Genomic DNA, 15,817 nt, shown 5'->3' with positions numbered 1-15,817 from the left:
CAAATGCATGCGAAATATGACACTTGCAACCTTGGAAATATACCTTTAATCCAGGGATCAAAATATTGCCGTTCCGACACGCTTTTGTCGGTCAACATCACCACGTGCCGGTAGATTTCTTTGTCTGCTGTCCCGCATCTGTCTTGTGATAAGTATACATTGAAATATTTGAATAATTGATTCCTAAATTATTAGAAACTATTGGGATTACACAAATCAATTTGGACTATCTCGACAGATTAACGGAATTCCACGGAAGTTATTGGTCGAGGTGCTCCGAATGATTCGGCCGATGTATTCTAAGTGTAAATTAGACTTCATGAAAAGATGCAAGATGTTTCGATCTCAAACTCTTCACGATTGTGACGTTGTTTGTTTTTTTAGTTAATTTGTTTATGGATGAGAGCAATATACTCAAGCGCAAAATAAATGCCGTTTTGTTTCTAACTACCAACACCTTTTAAAATGTTTCTTTTCAACACTAACAACAGGTCTGGCATAACACTGAAAAATGTTTGAAGTTGATACCTTTGATACCCCACCCACCCCCATCACCTGTTTGCATGCGATATTTCCAATTGTTTTAAAATAAAATTAATTACATCTCTCAATCTACGGCCGCATATACCATAATTTAAAATATATAACTGATAAAACATCTTATCAGAAATTTATTTTAAACAACAATCATAGACGTTAGCTAAGGCCAAAATAAAATAAATGTTTCACATTTTTATCAATTTGTTTTTTAATTGTATATTTTTAGAACATTGGAAATACCGTACATTAAGCATTATATGTTTAAATAAGAAATGTAAGAGGTTGTGCTTACCATGTATTACCTCATTATAAACAAGTTACTTTTATCATTACTTCATGTCTCCGTTTTTATTCAAAACATAAATAATATCCTTGTATTCTTAGATAATTATCAGTTGACCTTTTATTTTTTTTTAATTTTTTTTATGATTATAACATATATTATAATCACGTTTAGTACGACAGGTTTTGATTTGGACCGACAGAATTTGTAACTTTCCAGCAGGAAGTTTAGTCAGTTTTGGCCCCGGTTTTAATTGTAAACGATACATTGGGCCATGCATGCGTTTTTACATTCACATCAACACAACATTATCAGTTACTAAAAACATAATGTCCAACAATTTTATTTCTATTAATAAATAAGTAATGACACTCGTCTGTGTGGTAAGCAATTTATGAAACTCCCTTGGGATACAAAGCAATTAACCTGATCAATAGATAGTGTGCCACGTTATATTAAAGACCATATGGTGATCTAGCATACTGTCATGTCATGTCATAGGGTTTTACGTGCACATTCAGAACAAGCTGTTGTAGCGCACGCCTGTCCATGACAGGAAAGGTGGGGGGAGGGGAGAGGAGGGACCGCCTGCACTGGCAGGTGCAAGGGAGCACCAGCAGCCCGATCAACTCAGTAGCAGGCGGGTAGGGGTGGTGGTGGTGCTATGGAATTTGAATGGAGCAGTTAAATGCCAAAGAGAAAAGGGTGCGCAATTTTGATTCAGAGAATTTGGCGCAATTTTGAACGATCGGTCGATAGGTAAATGGCCGAGCTAATATAGGTTTTGATATTAGTGAATCGAGAGTAGCTCGTTAATTTTAGACCTTTACGATGCTGTGGTGTCTCCCTAGGTTGCCCATAGGGCCCTTATAAAGGGCCTGACCGCTTCTGGTCGAGGCATCACCAAGTACCAAGTTATTACCAGCAGCAAGTATTGGGGGTTTGGGTGGGGGAGGCCGATATTCTTTTGTTCAGCTTCCCCCGGGTACATTGCAATTGTGTACTCGGAACGGTATTCTTTTGTCCGGTTCCTTATTAGAGTACGTGCTGGGCCATTAAATGGGGGCGGGTGCATTGTTATCATTAGTCAATGCACTATGTGTACTGATGCAGTGAGCGTGTAGTCTGTGTGTGAATCCTAGTTTTGTGTTAAGGTTGTACCTAATGTCTTAAGTTCCTATTCTAGTGAGTTCGACGGTCATTCATGACCACCCATCCCCCTCCGTCCTTGTATAGCATTGAATACTATGACGGAGGGTGAGTTAAACTAGCCTAGCTATCTAATTTGAAGGGTTAAACCCTTATAGTGTAGGTATTGGTTTAAAAAGCCTAGTGCTTGGCATACTTTCTAGCATACTAGTTTCTGGGACCTTTTGTAGAATTTGTTTTTCTCCCATCCCTAGCCATGTAAGACAGGTGTATTCCATGACGTTAGCCCATGCGGAATAAATCGGTCTTGCATGACCACGCGACTTCTATTGTTTGAGCTGATAATAACATTGATTAACAGACTGTATGTCACATTACATTGGCTCACGGGCAACCGTGACTTTGGTGTATGGCGACGCGGTAACGAACACGACGAAGAGGAAGGGAAGAGGAAGGAGGAAGAGGAAACCTGCACCAGGGACGGCTCAGGGGGGACCTAAACTGGCGGCTCAACCGCCAGCGGCGGTCCTGTCTGCGTCGCCGCCCCCACCCCCGGGACCCGATCAACCAGTGCCAGCCGACGCAGATACCTCTGAACAGACTGAGCCAGCGGACCAGTCGACGCCGCTGTTGGACACAGCGATCTGCGAAACTCCACGGCGTGCGTCTCCCGTTCCAACCCCTTCGAGGCGGTCGGCGTCGAGTCCCCCACCCCCGAGGGGCTCCGCCAAGACCCCTATGGATGGCCGTCACCCCACCGAGTAGTGACCAGCCAGCCAAGGCCCGGCCTTCCGCGACCGCCTGGGGCAGGGACGCCGCCTGGAGCCTAGCCATCTCCAAGATCAAGGGCCAGTACGCTCGATACTTGGTCGGGGACACCTCGGACACCAGCTCACTGCCGGGAGGCATTCTTGAGGCAACTTTAAGAAGTTTCCTGACGGAGTTGAGTGTGCCATCCACGCCATGGAACTACGAGACGGGAAGTTTGGACTTGTGGTGACGTCGCGCCGAGATGATCTCTACAGACAGGGAATACTCTTCGAAGACATGGACAACTACACCATCCACAGAGTACTGAAGATCATCGCCGGTGCCCATTACGTCGAGCTAGCTAAGACCTTGCTAGCCCACCGTTGGAGGAAACTGGTGCCACAGTTCAACGCCAAGCACTTCATCTCGTCCAACCCGTAGTCGCCAACCGTTCCAAGTGCTTAGTTGGACTTTAATTTTTTTTCTTTTTTTTTTCTTTTTTTTTGTAAACAGTCCGACGCACTTTATTTTGGCAGCCCGTCTAAATTGCTCAAATCACTTTAAAACCCTTTCGGTCGAGCAGTCTAATTTTGTTCTTTGGACTTAAATTTTTGTCCAGACATGAGTTGTATGAATGAGCTCATTTTGGCTTTAGGTCTTTGACCTAACTACTAAATTCTTATTCCAAATTCCGCCCACCTTAAACTCACATGCCCCCCCCCCCCCCCCCCCCCGGACCGGACCATTTAGATCGGACTTTAAACTTTTAGACCTCCGTTCAAAATTATATGTCGAAATTATTCTCTTTTTTTAAATATTATTAAATAGTCCGATCCTCTCTTCTTTCTCTTATTTATTTTTGGACTGTCCATCTAAAATACTTCAAATTATATAAATATTCGGCCGAGCTGTCAATTCTTTTTATTTTTGGCTTGTAACTTTTTATTTATTTTTATTTTTTTAATTCTATTGGGCAATTCCACGGTAACGGAATTACGAGTTGGAGAGATATTTCAGGCATTAAACTCAGCTAGTCCACATAAGAAAAATTATCATAATGATGTAACTATGTAATACACTAGTACTGCACTAGTGCTTGTCATGGGCAGAAGTGAGACTCCCTACTGCATGGTGTAGTGCATGAGTACTTAATTAAAGTTTGGTAACGGAATTACGTAAAAACGGACACCATTTTTACGGGCACCGCAAAACATCAACAAACTCTGTGAAGTATGATGAAATAATTATTTATCTTCATGATGGAATGATGACCTAATGACTTGTGATTAACAAAATAGAAATTATATTACAAATTATCTTTTCATAATTTTGTTGTACAACATTGAATGCCGGTAACGGAATTACACAGTTCGGTAACGGAATTACTGCTCTGAATTTACTGTTGAAAAACCATATTTATTTACTTTAAATTTGATTTGCAAATATGTTGCATAATTTTATAAGTTAAATAATAATTCAGTATACTTGTTTTAAGCATTCATATTAATATTTCAAATGATAACTAATTTCAATATCGGTAACATGTACACGTACATGTATATGAGTGGAGATTTAAACTAGCGCTAAACTGTGTACATATTACATAGTAAATGTTTAAAATGTTTGACAGCAATTGAAAACAATTATTGAACAGTGAACATTGTTAATAACAAAGAGAATTACACCAGGTCAAAGGAACACAGGCCAATTAAAATTATATAGACTGACCGTCAAACATCTAGATTGTATTACGATAAGTGAAAGATATTATGCCTAATAATAAAATTCCTCATCTGTCTGAGGTTATGGTAACATACATGACAACATTCAAAACACCAGTATTTTCTTCTTTGGCCAACCAAACATGCCATCTTTCCATTTTAAGAATTTTACTCAGATTCGATTTCCTTGTAAACACAGGATTAACACTATAAAACGGTTGCTTTCTTTTTGCCCATTATATACATTTAAAAGCATAATGTTGGTAATTAGAATGATACTTTCCATTTTCTGCATATCTTGTAATTTAAATATAAATTATTAAATACATGTACAGTCAATAAATGCCTTTGGATAAAGTAACATTAAAGTTTGCTTCAAGTAGATATGTTATGTTACATTTCCACTTTCTGTCCCCTATATATGTTTAAAGATATATGTACAGGGCTTGAAATAGCGGCCTGTAAAAAGTGAAAAGAAGTCTATTTTTAAATCTTGCAAGTAAAATAACCATTCACCTGCTAAAATTAACTCAAAATCGCGTCATTTTTCAAAAAACAGATGTACATACGATCATCTCATTTTCTATTTAGCTGAAGCCGAGCTCATAATTCTGTTACATTTTAATTTTATAATGCTCTAAACTACACATCAGAGGTCCTAATTTTCCACACATTGTCCCAAACCCTACATTCACGTTGTGCTGTCTTATTTACAGCAGGCCATTTTTGTTTCAGAACAGGCCATATTTCTTTTGGCCTGCTATTTAAAATAAAAAAATAATGGCAGGCCATATTTTACTTTATATTTTGAGCCCCGATATAATTCTAGTAGGTTTCGATTATAACTTGAATTTTGTCATGGATATTGCAGATGTTTAGTCAGCATAATGAAGCTTTTAAGTAGTACTGTTTGGTTAAAGTTGATCAGATTTCCTTAATTTCTATATTGTTAATGGATGACATTTATATTTGCTATGGGTGTTCTGCAAATGCATTTGGAGCCACTACTAGTACTATTACCATATGGATTTTTAAAAAAGATTTTGTATATCTTCCTATTGTTACATCACTTGATGTATTGGTGTATATGGATAAGAGTGTAGCATTTTAGTACTATGTAGGTTTATATTAAAGTGTTTCTTGACAATATATACCAAAGACGGTAACGGAATTACAAACCTATGGTAACGGAATTACATATGTTTACAGCTATATAATTTTACTAATAATGTATGAATTTGAAAGTAAATGTGTCTTATTATGTTCATTAACATATACTCAGAGAATATGAGTTGAATCCTTGATTACATATAAATGAATAATACAGTCTAACTTTTTGTTTGTTTTCGGTAACGGAATTACAAACTGATTCTATGTTTTCTAATTTCCCCTAAATCTAAAAAAATAATTTTGTTCATTAAAGTGGATTATGAAGTGTAGTACTTTGTTAGTGGTAAAATAAAAACACTAATAAAAAGAATATTACCTTCAATTACATGGCTACTGTACATAAATTCATAGTGTGTATTACGGAAGTGTCATATTTTTAGTGTGACGGTATCCTCATAAAATAGCTAAAGTCAAACACATCCATTTATTTTACAATATTTTACTTAATATATAAGGAATAACATGATTTGATTTTTTCACTCCATGTCCACTTTAGCGTGGAATTGCCCTATTAACCTTTTTACTAATAGCTATTTTCAAAATTCTGCCCATTTTCAACTCTATCCTCCCCTCATCCCGAGTCAGGCCACCGATCTTATCGGGGGTCGGACTCTGGATGGGCGTGTTCGAAACCCTAGTGGTATATGGACACGTTAAATTGTTATCTATCTATCTATCTATCACATTATATTAAAGTCTATAAGGCGATCCAGAATAAACGTTTCTGGGATTCGTCCTCTTGTAGATGTTTTCTTTTACACAAGGAACTCAAACCTTGGACCTAGCTTTAGCGAGCTCTACGAGTTGGATTTGTTAACGTATTGGCGCAGGGGATAATTAAATCTTTTCTGGCCTCACAAATTGTCCCATGCCGTTGCTAGGACTCGAACCTGTGGCACCGAATCGCCCGTAACTTGCAGACTAACCACGATGGGATAAGACAGTGACAATGTGATTTTGATAGTTACGGATACACCTATCCCGAGTGGCTGAGACACGACCTTGTTAAAACGCGACTTGGATTCTGCTTTGTGCAGAGATACAATTTAAAAACAATTTTTTTTAAAGGTTTTAGTGTTCAGATTTAAGGTGTCTTCGCTCTTGGTACCGAAAGGACCACAATTTGTGTTAAATGAATCTGACTGGTATGAATAACTAACGTTTGTTTCATAGCAAGTCAGAACATTGTTTAATCTGCAACTATTACGAGACTATTAATAGGATGATAATTACCATTTCAAGACAGAAGAGCACAACTTGCTTCCAGTGCAGACTTCAGATATTTGGCCGCTAGAAAATGGATGTTTCATGGGACTATTCCACAGACATGACACCGGGGGTACCTTACTTCTGGTTGGCTATTATTTTGTTTGACCCAGTTTATTACGTGTTTATTTCATATTATTTCACTCCGCCTATTCTAAAATTCAAAATCTACATGTGTATTAAAAACTGGACATTGTTCTTATAATAACTGGTACTTAATTATCTTGGCGCAGGTAAACGTAAAGATGACGATATGAAGCATAACGATTTTGACGACCTGTCTGCTAAAGAGTTGCTTGTAGAGTTTGCATCAAGGTCCACTATCCATGGACTCCCGCAAACAGTAGGCGAACATCGTTACAAAGGACAGAGGTGTGTGGTATAGTATTAAATAATTTTCTGTTAATAATACCGTCTTAATTGTTTTTGTTTTCTTTTTTTAATCCATTAATCATGTTTTATTACCATCTGTATTTTGTGAATTGTGGACATATGTGTTCAGTTCAAAAATTATTGTCATACTTCAGCTGTTAACCTCTAATGCAGCGAAAATAAATCAGTTAATTTATTATTATAGTTGTTAGCGGAACTCTGTGAACCTTTTGACCATTTATATAATTTCTTTCTTCTGTTTGAATCAAGCTAAAATAGTATTCCTTCTTTAATTGGGTGAAGAAGATTATTGTGTGAGAATCCATGAAAAACAGTTTGACCAGAAACGTTGATTTTTGTTGCCGTACAGCTTAGTAGGATATATTCCAGTACACAGTCAGTGAAGTGCTTATCTTCTATATGTGTTTTACGATTAGTGATCACATTTTGTAATAGGGTATACCAGGTTATCCTTAAATAGTATCTGAACAATTCAAAAACGTATTGCGCATTTTATCATAACTAAGTATAAATGCATTTTTTGGAAATAAAATTGTACGATGGTGATGAATTGTACGATGGTGATGTTTTTGATTATTCGAGTATACCTAGAAAATGTCGTCAGTTTACTTAGTATTTTTGATCGTCTGAAAATTCCTTTACTGCAGGTACTTGTGGACTCTGCTCTTTGTTTTGATGACCAGCGGACTAATGGTCACCGTGTCGCTACAAGTGAAATCATTTCTCCAATACCCAACAGTTATTAACTCCCAAGAGACGCCGCTGACGCTTTGTGATCTGCCTGACATTACCATATGCCTCCAAAAGCCTATGCGTTTTAGAAAGCCTGCGCTGTTCAAACATGGGACGTATGTTGAAGTAGATGAGATTTTTGTGTACCTAACAAGTTCATTTTGTGCTAATGCTTATGATGGAGAGTGCATGCTGGAGTCGGCCAATACCACGAGAGATACCAAGATAAAAATGGCCAGGTTCAGCAGAAGGTCTTGGCATCATAAATTGTATCCATTTGTTGATTATGTCATCACTACAATTGGTTTTTGTGAGAGGTTTAGAACCGCTGATTTCATTGCCAAGACTGTCTCTACAAAAGCCACAGACAGTGGACTGAATGTCCTGGACTTGATTTTAAGATATAATTTTGAAGAAAATAGATTCGGTGGTGAAGGCATACGTGTTGGAATTCAGGTAAAAACCTCTGTACTTCAAACACAGGCGTACGCTGTTTGCCACTTGGACTTGTATATAAGTATTTTAAATAACGACCTAGCCCAATTTCATTGTCGTTTTACGTTCACCTTTTGGAGGAAACAACATACTCAAACTCATCTTGTATTCTTGAGGTCCATATTTGTAAATTTGCCAAATCATATCCTTACTCCTGTCCTTATCTCATCAACATCAACTGTCACGGGGATTCTATAATTCCCGTAACTGAATGAAACACGATTATCAAAATATCTCTCCTAACTGTATATCTATTAGATATCTCTGTAACGGGCAGTTATACCCGCTGTGGCTCGTCTCTAGGTATGATCAGAGATATATCTCATATAAAGTATATATTATTATAGCACGTTTAGTTCACTAGAAAACACAACAAAACACAATACACTTTGGAATCTGTATTAACCTACGCTGACAAATGTACTGCCGCAGTAGTTAATTAATAACAACAATAATAACAACCCAGAACTGATCACTTAATTGGTGTCTCTAGGTGTCTAGTTTAAACAATATGCTAATCACTTCACCGTGACACAACACCCACACGTGTGATAATTGAGAAACGCTGCCAGGAGAACTTAATTAATAAAGGAATTACAACTCTATTCCTAACTGGTTAATTTTTCATTAACCCTTACTACTCGTTCAGTAACGCGTGATAATTGAGAAACGCTTCCAGGAGAACTTAATTAATAAAGGAATTACAACTCTATTCCTAACTGGTTAATTTTTAATTAACCCTAACTACTCATTCAATAACCTTGTAACACAGAATTAATACTGGTACCTATCACAATAAAGACAATAACCTACAGTTTACCTAGGTCCTCTAGGATGACTGGTTAAGCTTTTTATAATTATTTAAGACAGTGAGCCTACAGATTACTGCGTCAGATGACCGGCAGCACCGTCTAAATAATATTGGTATAATACAGTATTAAAATATTAAAGTTACATCAATCAAATCAAGGTTATACAACAGAGCAGAAAAATATATTTACCACGTCCGGACTGAACTTATATAGATCGTTCAGTGGACGACGTCCGTTTCCCCTGGATACTTCCAATGTTTTCCCCCCGATATCTCTAAAACCCTAGCTATTTATTCAAAACTCTCAGAGACAGCGAATATCGCCTGGGGGCACAAGGCGGTACCTCACGTATCATCTGAATTTCCACAGCGACCAAGACGGCATATCTTTCTCTTAGATCGCCAGACTCAATGACGCCAAGTCGCCAAATCACGGTTGTAAAAACCGCACTCGCGGAGGTATTACGTAACTACTGGCCACATGGCTCCGCACCTGGGCTGGGTGTGTATTAGAAGTACAGCTCGACGACCGTCGCGCAAAGGTATCACGTAACAAGTTGCCCACCTGGGCTAAGTGCATTTGGAACTGCACACGGCCTCTAAAACAATTAATATCGCCACAGGCGAAAAGAAATTAAGAGCATGTACCGTCACATCAACCATTTTATCTGATGGTCGTGTTTAACAAAGTTAGCAAGCACTTCCAGTAAAAGAAGATTCAATATGTTATTACAATTTTAGAAAAAGGTTGAAGTTTGTTTTGTTTAACGACACCACTATAGTACACGGATTAATCAATCATGGGTGTCAAACATTTGGTAATTGCAACACATAGTCTTCAGAGCAAACCCATTAGCAGTAAGGGATATTTTATAGGCACTTTCCCACAGAAAGGACAGAACATACCACGGCCATTGATATACCAGTCGTGGGGCACTGGATGGGACAAAGAAGAAAACAAAATCAGAGACTAGGTCCACTGAAGGAAGTAGCTCAGGCGAGCACTCTACCGACTGAGCCAACTCCCGCCCCTAAAGTGGTAGCAATGCGATTAGAAATGTCATTCAATGATGAACGTTTGTATAAATTTAAACAATTAAAAACATTAAAGGTACTAGATCCTCTTACAATACTGATGCTAAATGCTAGTTTTCTTAGATGAAATAGTAATGGAATATATTTCAGTGTATACAATCTCCTACATTTTCCGGTGGCAATTTGCAGCACAAAAATGTTCAAATCTTGACTGGAGATGAGTAAATGGTTATATTCGTGATCATGTGAAGTTTTCTGAATTGTGTAGGATGTGTGTGAAGTTTCTATGGTCATTTGCACAATTTAGAACACGCTGAATGTACATAAAAATAACATTTTAAGTAAATCAAAACCCTGTAGATTTTAACCAGAAATATAGTACATTGTTTCTAGAGGGTTATGTGTTAAAAATGTAAATACTGCAATTAATGTTATTTTAATTTGAGTACTTTTCAATATATTCTGGGACAGGGTCTATCTCAGTTAGTAGAGCGTTTCGGTTAACACATTGTTTTTTCCCGTCCCATCCACTGACTAACGATTGATATATAAAAGGTCGTGGTATGTACTGCCCTATCTGTAGTAAAGTGCATATAAAAGATCCCTTGCTGCTAGTAGTAAAATGTGGAGGGTTTCCTTTAAGACGGTGTAATAATGAGTCAGAATTATCAAATGTTTTGACATCCAATAACCAATGATTAAAATGTCATTGTGTTCTAGTGGTGTTGTTAACAAAACAAACTTTAACTTTTTTAAAATTCTATTCTGTATATGATAATATGCTAGAATGTCAGAATAGTTCTAAATGGCTTTACCATGTTTTATTACTAGGTTTTAGACATGTTTGGTATAATCAGCATGTCAACAGTACTTAATTATTTTTATAAAGTGTACAAATACGTTTAAGTGATCACTTTATTCAAGAGAAAGACACTATGCTAAAACCAAACCTCTCCTAAATGTATATAAGCATTTAATAGATACGTTTTGCTTGCAGTACTACCTTAGAATCTCCATTGTACATGCAATTACGTTCAATATATATTAAGAAATACTACTTGTGCAATTATTGTATGTTCAAAACAGAAAATAATTGTGTAATATTGGTAAATATCTTAAAAATGCATTATGCTTATGTTTTCAACATATTTAATTGTCCATCCTCCATATATGCACCAATTGTCAAATGTTGTTGATTTGTATATAAAATGTATGCCTATGAGCCGGAAGGCTTAAAGCTAATAAACTATACTATACTCAGGTGACCTTGCATGATGCTCACATGCCGGCCTTTCCCGAGTGGCGAAGAATTTTTCTGCCCGTCAACGCCAGCTGCAGTGTGACCTTTCACAAGATCACTGTGAGTGGAAACATTCTGCAAGGATGGATCTGTATGGCTGTCAGTGCGTTTGCTGAGAACCTTTTTGTTTGAACCTTTTGATCATCGACAGTTGCTGATCAATTTGAAAATTGTTTCGCTCCTTTCGAACCGAGTGATTAAAAGTACACTTTCTTAATTACTGTTCCCATTTTTTTTTTAATGGAAGTCCCTATGTCCAAGCGGTTATGATCACATACTGTCAAACGCAAAGAGTAGGTCCATTTGATACTTTGTGTTTTTAAATATTTAAAGGTTTAGATTGTGTAATGAACTCTAAAATGTTTATCTATAGACGTTTTCCATAATGCGGCGAGAATTGACAGGTTCTACTATACAGACTTGTGAATTGTTGTTGAGGGCACTAGGCATACCAACACCGAAACTGGGATGGGGTATTCGTTTTCCCACCCAAACACACCCCACTCCCACCCAAAAGGCGACCAAAATATGTATTTGAATGAATATTTACTTTTTTTCCGACCAATTATCTGGAAACTTTATGTTCATAAGTATTAATATACTAGTAGATATATTTTCACAGTATGTGGCACTTTGTTTAGAATGTTTATGGTTGAAATGCAAAATGAAAAGACACACTTCAACTGGCTTCCTGTTGTTGATTCTGAAAGACATTAGTTCGGAAATAACCCCACCCCAGTGATGTCATGCAGTATTGCCGCCATCGTTTTAGGAAGGGTATATAGCGAACTGCGACGAGGTATCTAACAAAATATGTACTCAACTATCGGGCTGCCTGAAATGGAAATTAGTTGCCTACTGTTGGAAAAACAATCTACGCCCACTTTTATACTTTCAGAGAGAATCTTTGACCGCTCCTTTCAACCCATTCGTGGCTGACGAGTGTGTAGATACGACCAGTCGTCACTTCGTCAACCCATTGAAGAGATATGACGTGTACACCACAGACTCCTGCCGTTCAGAGTGCATGGTTGATTTCATACTACAAAACTGTGGTTGCAGATTTTATCTTCACCCAGGTAAAGACGCTGGAAATAAGTTTTAGAATGTTAATCATAATGCACAATTTTGAAAATAGTTAAGCCTAATTCCAAATTATGACAAAGATTTAGCGTAATATCCCACAATTAGAATAGCAAGGTCTAAATGCCATGCTCCAAACACGAAACCGCCCAGACGAGGTTCGAGTAGACTCATTAGTTAGTTTCACGTGTGCAAGGTCCTTACTGAAGTGCGAGTAAACATGTTTCTTCTGTGGGTGTGTGGGGGCCAGTAAACTATGACATTCTAGTGAGTACAAAGAGCATGCCACAATTCTGAAACTTACTTGTATCATAATATGTAACTTGTATCCTGAATCACTTGTATCATGTGTAACCTGTATCTTCAATCACGTGCATCATCAATCACGTGCATCATCAATCACATGCGTCATCAATCACGGCATCATCAATCATTTGTACCCTCGATCACTTGTATCCTCAATCTATCCTCAGTCACTTGTATCCTCAATCACTTGTATCATCTGTAACCTGTATTCTCAATCACTTGTATCCTCAATTACCCGTATCCTCAATCACTTGTATCATCTGTAACTTGTATTCTCAATTACTTGTATCGTCAGTCACTTGTATCCTCAATCACGTGTATCCTCAGTCACTTGTATTCTCAATCACGTGTATCATCAATCACTTGTATCCTCAATCACTTGTATCATCAGTCACATGCAGCCTTAATCATTTGTATCATCTGTAACTTGTATCCTCAATCACATGTATCCTCAATCACTTGTATCCTCAGTCACTTGTATTCTCAATCACGTGTGTCATCAATCACTTGTATCCTCAATCACTTGTATCCTCAATAACATGCATCCTCAATCACTTGTATCCTCAATCACTTGTATCCTCAATAACATGCATCCTCAATCACTTGTATCCTCAATCACTTGTATCCTTAGTCACTTGTATTCTCAATCACTTGTATCATCAGTCTCTTGTATCATCTGTAACTTGTATCCTCAATCACTTCTTCATCAGTAGTAGGATGAGTAGTAGTAGCAGTAGTAGTAGTAGTAGTAGTAGTAGTAGTAGTAGTAGTAGTAGTAGCAGCAGTAGTAATAGTAGTAGTAGTAGTAGTAAGTATAAAATTAATATAGTTTACTTGTTTTAGGAAATGAGACAATGTGCACATTCCAAGAAACGTCCGAGTGCTACAATTTTAACATAGGTAACTAATAACACTTAGTTACAATACATCTTTCAATTTGCCATCTAGACATGGTATTAACAATTAAACAAAGACAAGTTTCCCGTGAGAAATATCTTTTCTAAACATTTTTTCTTTACTTATTTCTTATCTGTCAATTTAAGAGCAATAATTATACTTTATAGTTATATAATTTAAAGAAATATAGTAACTATATAATTTAATTATTAGATTTCGTAATTTTAAATAATTTAAGATGTTTCGTATTTATTGTACCTGAAAAACAACGTATTGTGTTTACTGCACTTCTGCTCAATTTCGAGGCAGATAGTTTGGCGGTCTGTTCAGATTTATTACACATTTGTGTTTCGATTCTCACACTATTATACACTTTATTTCAGGGTTGTTTGAACCGTCGCTGTGCAACTGCACTCCACCCTGTCATCAGACGGAGTTCGCCATGTCTACCTCGTGTGGCACAATACACAAGTTATTAGTTTGATATATTCCAAACACCAAAATAAACGCGAATGTGTCAATATGTTTTAAAGGGACATTCCTGAGTTTTCTGCAATTTTTAAGATGATATCGACTAAAAGAGATTTTTTAACGATTATAATTACATATCAAATATATTTTTCTATATAAAACATTAGTGGCTATATAGTAAATGAGTTTCTTATCGTTCTAATATTTGTACTAGGTTAAATCTCATTTTATTTCCTCTTTTTTTTAAATTTCGTACGTACGAAATTATTTCAAGACAAAATCTAGTTTTGGCTTCTTACAAATATTAAGACGATCAGAAATACATTGAATATATAGATACTGATATTCTAAACAAGAAATTATATTTAATATCTAAGTTTAATCGTAGAAATATATGTTATTAGTCCGTAAAATCTTGTAATTCAGCAAACTCAGGAATGTCCCTTTAATGATAAAATTAATTAGGTAAATAGACGGTCAAAATGAGCCTAAATGTTCATAAGACTTTGGTAATTTTACCAGACACAAAACCTAATGGGATTCACGTTGATTAATTTAAATATATACATACATACATACATACATTCATACATACATACATACATACATACATATATATATATATATATATATATATATATAAAGGGTCAGTACATTAATAGTACATTGTATTGGGATTGTATGACAGATCAATGGATAGTGAAAAAAGGGTGTCATGTTCCCATCCCTCCAGGCTACGCAACTACTTTAAAACAACATCCATTTTTACCAAAATGATGAAAAGAAATGTACTTATTGAATATAATTAGCTCATCACTGGTGCTATCTTGTGAACAGGGACTCACTACAATGTATTCGGTGTTGATACAGAAATGTGATTTGTAAATACAATTCTCCTTTCTGATTTATTAGTTTGTCATAAACATGTTAGGGTTTAGCGAAACATTGATACATTATAAATTATAATACTAAATACACCATCCACTTCTGGCCGCAACAATGATTTTGTCATTGATCTAGGTAACACGACTACTAAATATAATATGTCAGTACGATAATTGTTCAATGTATAAATTATATTAATATTGTTGTGGGTTTTTGTATGCAGTCCTCCCATGTCGATGGTACATTTGGAGGTCATCAGTGATGGACCTACACAGACTAGGATAATACAAGAGCCAGTGAACACGCTGGATTCACTGCTAGGTAAGTTAGATTACTTACACTGATGGACCTACACAGACCAGGATAATACACGAATTAGGGAACACGCTGGATTCACTATTAGGTAAGTTAGATTACTTGCAATGAGGGGCCTACACAAACCAGGATAATACAAGAGCCAGTGAACACGCTGGATTCACTGCTAGGTAAGTTAGATTACTTACAATGATGGACCTACACAGACCAGGATA

The 15,817-nt window shown here is 36.7% G+C and overlaps 1 long non-coding RNA gene across 1 annotated transcript; it reads left to right on the top strand.

Moving 5' to 3' along the window:
- The first annotated feature begins 12,549 nt into the window (after window positions 1-12,549).
- LOC121369121 lies at window positions 12,550-14,443 on the top strand. Its single transcript, XR_005957564.1, has 3 exons — window positions 12,550-12,724; window positions 13,878-13,934; window positions 14,315-14,443. It is a non-coding gene; the product is annotated as an uncharacterized LOC121369121 (long non-coding RNA).
- Window positions 14,444-15,817: the final 1,374 nt, after the last annotated feature.

Source organism: Gigantopelta aegis, chromosome 3 (assembly GCF_016097555.1).
Source record: "Gigantopelta aegis isolate Gae_Host chromosome 3, Gae_host_genome, whole genome shotgun sequence".
Classification (NCBI taxonomy): domain Eukaryota; kingdom Metazoa; phylum Mollusca; class Gastropoda; order Neomphalida; family Peltospiridae; genus Gigantopelta; species Gigantopelta aegis.
Note: the sequence above shows the minus strand (reverse complement) of the source record. Positions and strands in the feature narration are given on the sequence as shown.